The sequence below is a fragment of the Poecilia reticulata genome, linkage group LG12 (genome assembly GCF_000633615.1).
Source record: "Poecilia reticulata strain Guanapo linkage group LG12, Guppy_female_1.0+MT, whole genome shotgun sequence".
Lineage (NCBI taxonomy): Eukaryota > Metazoa > Chordata > Actinopteri > Cyprinodontiformes > Poeciliidae > Poecilia > Poecilia reticulata.
The window spans coordinates 7,506,098-7,516,011 of record NC_024342.1 but is presented as its reverse complement, the minus strand read 5'-3'; positions in this window follow the sequence as shown (position 1 = coordinate 7,516,011).

The window sequence follows — 9,914 nt, the reverse complement described above, 5'->3', positions numbered from 1 at the left end:
AGTATGCATACATACTGTATATGTATGTCATGTTTCAGACTTGATCTTCCATAATGTATTCCAGCTTATCTATGTGAATACATCTCTCTCTCTCTCTCTTCTCAGCTCTTTACTTCTCTTCATCTGGCTTGTAACAACAATAAATAACATAGACAGGAGGAAAGAAATGTGCCTGTACTGATGCAAGTTCGTTTTTAATTCAAGTAAATGACCTAGCTGCAATCAGTGTATTCAGACAGGGTTCATAAACAAAACTTTAAAGATCATCACAGCCTAGGGGCACTGATGTTTTTAGCAACCCTCCAATTTTACAAAGTGGCAACATGCATGAATATGAAAACTATTATGTGACTCTATCATGGCTAATTAAACGTATTAAGAACAGGTACAGTGTACAGGTACAATTAGCCTCCTAGAGGCTAATTTAGCTAGCTTCCACCGCATATTTCCCGGCGAAAAAAATGTTACAAACGTGTCTTTAACCATTCGCATCACAGTCCTGCTGCCATTAAGTCCTAAAACTACCATCAGTAACTTTATAACGTGACACTTTGGAGTTATTTTTGGCTTTAGAGTACAAAAACATTTTGACAGATGCAGGTTTCTACTCACCGGAGTGTAAGTGTCGCATAGGATGACGTCAGCTTATTCTTCTACTTGGGTTTTTGCGGGATCCGTCCTTATTTTTATTATTTCAATCAAAAATATTAAAACGTTTACAGAACAGTTTGGCATGCAATCACAAAAGAAAATACATATTAATTTTTTCTTACATTTATTTGGAGTAAATCATTGATATCATACTCAAAAATAGTTGGTAAATTAAAAAAAAGGCTTTTAAATCAAGTTACAACCACAACAAAAACCCTCAGGTTTTATACTTTACTAAGTCATTTTTAAATACCGAATTATGACCGATGCGTCTGACATGTATTTGTAGTAAATATTCTTAATATTCTGTTCAAACTAGCACATAAATTGTAAATAAAGGGTTTAAAAAAAAAAAAAAAAAAAAAGCTAAAAAAAAAATGGTTCTATCGGCGACAAACTGCTGTGATCACCGATACGAATGGTTGATAATAACCTACTGAGCCTGCTAGCAGGCAGAGCAGGGACCAACTGAGGCCATTCAATGGGGCTGATAACCACTGATAATGGCCATTCTATGGGATGATAACATTCGAAGCGGGTGCACGACGAGTATTCGTACATGTCCTTGTTCTCGTTTTGAATTGTTGATGTCTGCGTCGTTGTGCCCTGTTTCACATAAAACTGAACAAGTGTGTAACTGCAAATTTCGAAGAATATTGCATGTCAAATGTAAGTCTACGTTTTTACCAAGAGATCAGAGGCGGGTTTGTTGGATTTGTTTGGGTCGTCCAGCTGCAGAACTTGCGCTTTAATTAAACTTGAGTTCATTTGTCTAGAAAGTCTTGTTTGTTTGCGATGGTGTGAATGCGAAGGCGATCTCTGATGAGGAACAGAAAAGCGAACCCTGGTCTGCCTAATAGATTAAAATGGACTCTGGCCAGGTTTGAACGCTCCAGTTGCAGGAATGTCCTGTAAGTTGCTTGTACAGACCCATTTGTTATTTTTGATTTATCTTTTCGCAAGAGGAAGGATTACTTAATCTTCTGATTAATAATCTGAGCAGTTAATTGTGACATATATGCAACAAAAAAAGAAGAAATCTGGAAGGGGGCAAACACTTTTTAAAAAAAGTCTTGTATTTCCATCCAATAAATATTGCAAATATTTCATTCTAAATGATAAATTACTGAAGCTTAACTATCCTTGTTTGCAAAAAGTTAATGAGACACTATGTGCTTTAAATAGCCTCCGAGGCAGGATCTCGCACTTCTCTTTGTTTTTGGGAAGATCTATATCTGTGAAATAACCATTTTATTGATACTGTTTAATATCTCCTGGTTCTGCAGATAGCACATCCAGCGAGAAGCCGCTGGAAAAAGAGCAGAGATTAAATCTCAGATGGCAGCCGCTGTGCAACTTTAACACACAATCGACTGACTGGCACGTCGCCAGGAATCGAGCAGAAATGGGAGTGTGCTGAAACATTTGGTGGTTGGGGGTGTTGTCTGTGACTGTCTGACGAAAAAATGTGTTCCTGGAGGAGGATTTTACTTTTTTTTTTTTTGTTTTTGTTTGTGATCCCTGTTTCCCTGGCCATCTGCTGGTCTATTCCCTCTCTCATCTATATGGATAACAAGGTGTGCATTGGAATAGATAATATAACAGCCCTCGTATGGTGCATGTGGACTAACAAGGTGGGGCAGATTGCGGGAAAATCTTTGGAACTGGTACTCTGCTGGGGGTAGAGGCCATGATGAGGGAAGGGTAGCTGCAGTAACAGCATGGAATTTGGTCTAATAAACTTTTTTATGTACGACACATAAGTGAAAGTCATTCACAAAAGTAATTTTAGCCACTTAATCTTTCCAGGTATGTTATGTTGATCTCAAATTTCAATATTTTGTTGGTATTTTCTGGCCAAGCCTACAAAAGGTGTAGTGCATAAATCTAAAGTGTGAGGAAATCGATATTTGCAAGGAAAATTTAGAAAAACCGCGGTGCGCATTGATATATAAAATCTCCTAGAACAATGCAGAACAATCTATATATTACAGCTTTAAGTCCCACCATCTTTGCACAAATTAAGAGACAAAATGTCTGCAGTTGTTTGCAAAATACCTCAAATACCACAGTATCTGTGGACATATTTTCAAGTTTTGGAACCGGTTCTATAATAAGGCTAGTTAGTTACTTTGTGAATATTGAAATGATTCCTTACTGTTGCAATTAAAGTAGAATCATTTTACATCTGATTTTGTATTTAGTTTTTTTCTCCTGCAGAACAAAATGTCTATCGTTTTCCAGAACTGAAAAGTATCCATGTCTTAACCCAGCTCCTATCTGCTTCCCTGTTCCTTCTGAAGAACAGCGTTCCCACAGCTTCATGCTGCCACCACCATGTCTCACAATGGGGTGGGGGTGGGGGGCGTGCTTAGTTTGCCTGCACACGGCTTTAGGCCAAATAACTTAAATTATTCTCTCATCTTTGCTCCACGTCTTCTGGCAAACTTTAAAACTAGACTTCCAAAGTTTTCTTTTAACATTCTTGAAACTCTTCTTGCCAGAGGCAGTTCTTGTAAGAATTGCACCCTGGGCAAACATCTCCGTCTGCCACCTCACCCACAAGCAAACATACATTACTGAAGAAACCCACTGGACAAAAACAAAAATGTATATATTGCAATTTATCAAAAAACATTACTAACTGTAACCGGTTTATTTTATATTAATTGATCCAGTTAGATAAACATAAATACACAGAAAACCTAATTAAATACTGTAGGTATTGATCTGAAAAATATATTTGAAATAAACGCATAAATATATTTCAAAACAGTTTTAAAGCATGTGCAATCACTGTAAGAGTAGAAGTGTGAGACCATATGATCCTCCAGATTTGACCAATCTCTAAAAAAATAATGTGCTTTTCACACTCTCCACTTAATTTGGCTCTAATGTTTATTCCAGTAAACCTGGAATAAATGAGTTACTCGTCTGAAAATCTAAAATTGTGAATTTAAGATGCTCAAACAGAATGAGAACTTTAGAACTGAAACCTCAAAGTAGACACAAACCTGCCTGTTATTACACAGCTGCAATTTAGAGCAAAAACTGCTTGCTGTGTTTTCACTGTGCATGCAACAAGGGGTGCCATTTCAATGCAAATTCCTATTTTTTTATTTATTGTTTTTGCCTAGTGGTGCCCCTTTGTTGTGTGGCCCCTTAGACAGGAAGTCACAACCCCCCCACTGTTTCTTAGCGCATACTGTGCAACATCTAGACTGAAGATGCACATTTTTAATCGCAAATAGATCATGTTTGACCTGTTTTGTTTTTTTGTTGTTTTTTGTTTTGTGGAAAGCTAATAAACAGGTGAAGTTTCAGCTCACATTTTTCAACGCTGTCTGTATAGTAAACTGCCGGTGAGGCTCTGCACCCCGAAGGGAGAAGGTTACGGTTGTTTTGCTCCAGCAGGGTGTCAGACAGATGGAAAAACAAAGAAATAAAGAGATGATGTGGTTGACGGCGATTCCTCTGTGGTCTGACCGGCAACAAAACAGAACGAGCGGACCGGGGATGGGATGGGATGGGATGGGATGGGATGGGATGGGATGGGATGGGATGGGATGGGATGGGATGGACCGGTGGAGAGGCCATTCCCTGGGGAGGAGCTCTATGCTAAAATGGAGACGTGTTCAGGTCCTGTGGAGGGGGGTGTTGGGTGCACAGTTGATGACTGGGATGCCTGAAGGGAGTTTTGCCACTGTAAATCTTAATACGTGTACGGGTTTGTCGCGGATTTTTGCTTAATATTTCAAAGTGCTGAGAAAGCAAAGAAAAGGGGGGTGGGGTGGGGGGGGGGAGTGGATATCAGAATCTGGAGCAGCGGTCCCAGAAGACGCGCTCAAGGAGCCCCGTTCTCCCTGCTACAACAGAAATAAAACTGTTTGATCTCTGGCGCTCGTGCCTCCATTGTTGCAAGCTGTACAGCTCTACCCGCCCAGAGATATTCACTGTAACCACGGCGCTACTGTTGAGGCTAATAAACATGAGCAGATAAATAGGCAGAATCAAAACATTTACTCATGCAACCTGCAACGCACTTAATGCCACCAGGGACTCGCGGCTAATTTGTAGCATTTTCACACACCTTCCCATTGTTAATGAGCACTTTCGGGGAACCGGTTTCTCCTCATCTCATCCTCTGCCTAGCTGCACAGCTAAATGTTTTTATTGTAATTATCTACATCGGCATCTTCCCTCTTGTATGTTGTTCTGACGAAGTTGTGAAGTCAGTGGTTCTCGCACTTTTAGTGGAAAATACCACCTTAATTAATACCTTAAATATTTCTATTTATGTGATTTATTTTACAATTATTTTTTATCACCAAGCAATTTTTTTTACCATCTGACTGACTGAAAAGAAACAAATATTTTATCATTTAATCCATAGATTCATCCAAAGTCTTGTGCTTTTATTACAGGTCCAGAAGGGAAACCCAGAGAAATTCTGATTAGACACCCGGACCATCCCAACTGACTGCTTTCAGTGCAGAGAAGTAAAGTTTCTCCTTCCTGCTCCCGCTGGATAACATCCAGCTCTTCACCCTCTGTGAAGGACTGAGTCAGGCCACGCGACAAACGAACCTCATATCACCCGAATGTCAGTCATCTTGTTTCGTATTTGATCATGATGCTTTGGTTTTTGGCTCTGCTCATTCTTGACAACAAAAGTCTGGAGCAACAGGCGAAGATCTAATCTGCCCATGTATTGTTAGTTTCAACCTAAATATTTTTGTGAACAACATACCAAGACATAGAGACCGATACTTATTAAGCAGTGGCTGCCCCTGAAAACTTTGGGAAATTCTTTTAGGGATGCAAAAAAAAAAAATTGCTTGTATTTCATATGTTTTATATATATAAAACAAGCAATTGGAGCTTAAAATTACTTTTACTGTTGCACAAAAATTTTAGGTTTTCTACTTTACAGATGCACAAAACCAAATTAATGGACACTAGCCATTGTTTTGCACAGTATGATATCTATCAGGGCCTATCAATGAATAAACAAATGATATATTAAAAACTAATAAAATTAAAAATCCAGCAAATGTCTTGATTGCAGACGATGACTCTATGAACTGAACATAATTATCTTTGGGGGAGGGAGGGCAGTGGGTTGGTCAGCATTTTTCCAATGGAAACCCCCCCTAGTCTCCCCTTTGGTTACGCCACTGTGAGGAAGTAGTTCATCTTTATCGAATGCTGAGGAGCTGACTCTCAGCCTGGCAGCTTCACAGTCAACTGAACGCCTCAGTGCATGCTGAAGGTCATATTCTTTAATAAAATTGTAAATGAATTCAGGCGGTAATGATTTAAACAGGGACTCACCCAGAAGTATCCATTGACAAGATAACTATTAGTCATACATTCCACAAATGTTGAATTGAATTGTAAAAAAAAAAAAAAAGATTTAAAACTCTGCAGTTCGCTCCAAACCTTGTGGAGGAAACGGCATGCATGGCAAACAAGACGGTCTGGACAGATGGGAGTGAAACTGAACTTCCAGCAGAAAACTGGCACCTTGAACGCAACACTCCTACTATGAAAAATGCTAGTAGCAGCATCCGCAACGTTCATAAATCTATAAAGAAAAAACTGATTATTTTAGGGGTGGTTTATAATTTTGCTCATTAGTGCAAACATTGATGTTTGTTGGTGGATTTTTCAAACACTCCTTAGCAGTTAGCTGTACCTTGCACATAATTAACACCAACACTTCCACCAGTGGTACCTGTACTACAGTTTGTTGACTAAGGTGTCAGAATGATCAGGTGTGTGAATGCAACACCGTCTGTGTGTGTAAGAGCTGCAGCCGGGAAGCATGTGACAACCCATAATCTAACCCCCCCCCCTGCCACTCAACAATTCGATCAGGTCATCTTGGCCGCACTTCTGCTGAGGCAGAGCAGAAAGAATAGGCTTTGATTAGAAACTGACATCATTTTTTTATGGTTTTCGCTTATTGAATGACTAAAAAAAAAAAAAAAAGCCAGTGGCAGCTGCTGAATTGATGCAATGCTCCGGTTGTTGTCCAAGAATCTCTTCCAGACCGCTTCCTAATGAGTCAGCCCAACTGGGCTTGCAGCGGGTCGCTCAGCATCGATAACAGACATGAGCAATCTACGGCAGCACACCCTCACGCTGGACAATTCCTTATCACCATGTTCCACCAGCCAACCTATTCATTCCACACAAAAGTGCTATTTCCTCTGTCCATCCCTCTTCGGCCTGTTTTTTTTTCATATTACATCCTTCTGTTTTGTTTCACTCCTGACCCTACCTGTTCTGCTTCTGTTGCAGATCAAAAAAAAGGACCTCGCCCTCCTCTGGATCCCAGGCAGTGGAAACAGTCGCCGCTAATTGCTCACATTTAGAAACTATAAGCTGAGTGGCAGTCTGACTAATAAACCAAGCTTGAGAGAGAGAGAGAGAGAGAAAGAGAGAGAGAGAGAGAGAGAGAGAGAGAAAGAGAGAGAGAGAGAGAGAGAGAGAGAGAAAGAGAGAGAGAGAGAAAGAGAGGATGCTGCAATAAGAAGCGATAGTAAACACTGGAATAAACCCACAGCTTTCAAACCACAGAGGTTGAGGAGGTTGGGAAAGAAATTAAATGAGGCATTTGCAGGTTTTAGAGGGTGACTCAGAAATAGGATAAATAGGAGCAGAGGCAGTTGGTTGGTTGGCTGGGCTCTACGTAAAAGATTGCCCTCAGCATGCTTATAGGTGCCCTTTTTAATGGTGTTTTTGCATTTCCATATTGCAGCTTTCAAACTATATAAACACACACATCCACACACACGCATTCCAACAGTGATGTGCGATGGACAGCATGTCAGTGACTATTGATTTTCACCCTGATTTTTATCTCTCAATAACCTTGCGTCTGTACCATTTTCTGGAGGGTTTTTTTTCTCGTATTAAACAGTTTTTATTGCACAACTAGAGATTTTTTGTATGAACATATTTTTTTTTAAATTATTTTTCTCTCCACAGTATGTCGTTAACAATTGTAACTCTGGTCATGAACTCACCTGGAGTTTTCTTTTTTTTTCCCAGTCATTTGGATTCCTCTCCAGACAAAATGGTTCCCGTGTTGTTTGCTTTAAATGCAAACCTCATCCGTCACTCCAACTGTTGTTTTTAATCAATAGAAGTAATCTTTGTGCATTTTCAGGGAAAGGACTTGGATGCCTTCTTTTTCTTGTTCTTTTTGTTTTTTCTTTAAATCTAACCTCCTATTCAGACATGCACACCCAGCTTCCATTAAGTCTGCACTGTTCGCCCTCCACGTTATTGCCTCCAGGCACTCTAACTTGGAGTCTGGACTTATTATGCCTCTCCCTCGCTGAATTTTGGTGCACTCAGCTTGTGAATTGAGAGGGAATGAGCTCATTCTACCTGTGTCAGCACAAGGAATGGTTATGCTGCAGACGCCTCGGTGAGGAAAGCGTAATGAGGAAGCACCGGAGGTGGACCCCGCTCTGAGGATAGGTTTCTTCCTCACACCCAATCAAGGCTGAGATGATTTCAGACTCGCACTGCTGCGGGTGAACATATTTATGGAAATGTTTCAACTCTTTTTCTGGAAGAGCGCTCAAGGCTCTTTGTCCTCTCTCAAACTCAATCAAAATCCTCAACTTCTCTCCTCTTATCTCATTCCTTATTTTCCTTGTGCAAAGCGTGCAGCCTCACAGAAGAGTGATATCCCTTTGAAAGATTACAACAGCAGCCTTCAGTGCGTGCGCCTTTAATTTCTTGTGATAGAGAAAAACTGGAGCACAATTGTAAAGTGGAAAAACTAAAAAGTAAATCTAGTCGTATCTAAGTCAATCCTTTGTCGTACCAGTTACAGAATAAAGTCTTTTAGAGATTATTTATCCCAGCTTTGCATGTGTAGAGATTCAATTTAATATATTTTTTTCTCAATTCTTCTTTCCAAACTCCAGCTCAGCCAGATTGGACGTAGAGCATCTGTGTCCACCTGTTTTCAAATCTTGCAACATATTCTCATTGGATTTGGGTTTGGACTTTGACTGGGACGTTGTAAAACATAAACAAGCTTGAATCCTTTGACCTTGCTGTACGTTTAGATTCACCGCCCTGCTAGAAGACGAACCTCTTCAATCTCAGATCGTTTGCTGCTGTCTTCCAGGATTCCCCAGATTGCAGTATGACTAAACAGCTCCACTTATTATTTTGTTACGAAACACATCTAGAAACAACTTGTGTCGTATAAAAGACAGAAAAATACATGAGAAGAGTATTTAGATGCTGATAGGAACTACGCAAACATAGTCACAGCGACCAGTCTGTCCCCACATCATGATGCTCCCACCACCATGTTTCGAAGAGTGGATGGTGTGTTCAGGGTCATGTGCGTTTTTAGGCCACCGTTAAACCGGTTTGCACCGACTGCCTTGTGAACATGTAAATGTGAAGAATGTTCCTTTGACTTCTATCCCTGCTTGAGGCGATTCTTATTTTAGACAGTAGATAGTCTGCAGGATTAATATTCCTGTTTTCAACAACTGATAGCAGCAGAGGAGTCTGTAGAGGAAATAGATTCTCAATGCAGCTCTAACCACAAAGTTTGGCCTCGAAATTGTTACTTTTCAGTCGTTTTTGCAAGGCTACTAAACAGCTGGTGGTAATTATTCCCCCCTGTCTATGTTGAGCCGTGCATATGCTTTTAAAACCCAAGATGCTTTCTGACTCAGTCGCTGCGCATCCTGCTAGTGAGTGTTATCCGTGCTACCACTGTTACTAAAATGAAACAGTAGGTTACACCCTGGACACTGTTTATTTATGTTTTTGTCTTTGATCATTTCCTGATTTGTATTTGTGACCACTTTAAAAACCTGCACTGCTGTCCTTCTGCTTCACAATTACACGCCGTTGGTCTGTCACATAAAAGCCCAAAAGATGACATTAAAGTGTGACGTGATAAAATGCGATAAAAGTTCAGAGGTCATCGGTGCGTTTGCATTTCTCTATAGTGTACTTATTTAATTGCCAGATAGGATTTTGCACTTATGGCTCCAAACAAACAAACCATCTGCTTTTGCAATCATCTGAGGAGAAAGCAATCTGACAGTTTTGTGTCTGAAAAAAAAAAACATATTTGTTTGCTTAGGAAGCAAAAAAAAGCACAACTATTAAGCAAACAAAAAAGGAAGGAAGGAAGGAAGGAAGGAAGGAAGGAAGGAAGGAAGGAAGGAAGGAAGGAAGGAAGGAAGGAAGGAAGGAAGGAAGGAAGGAAG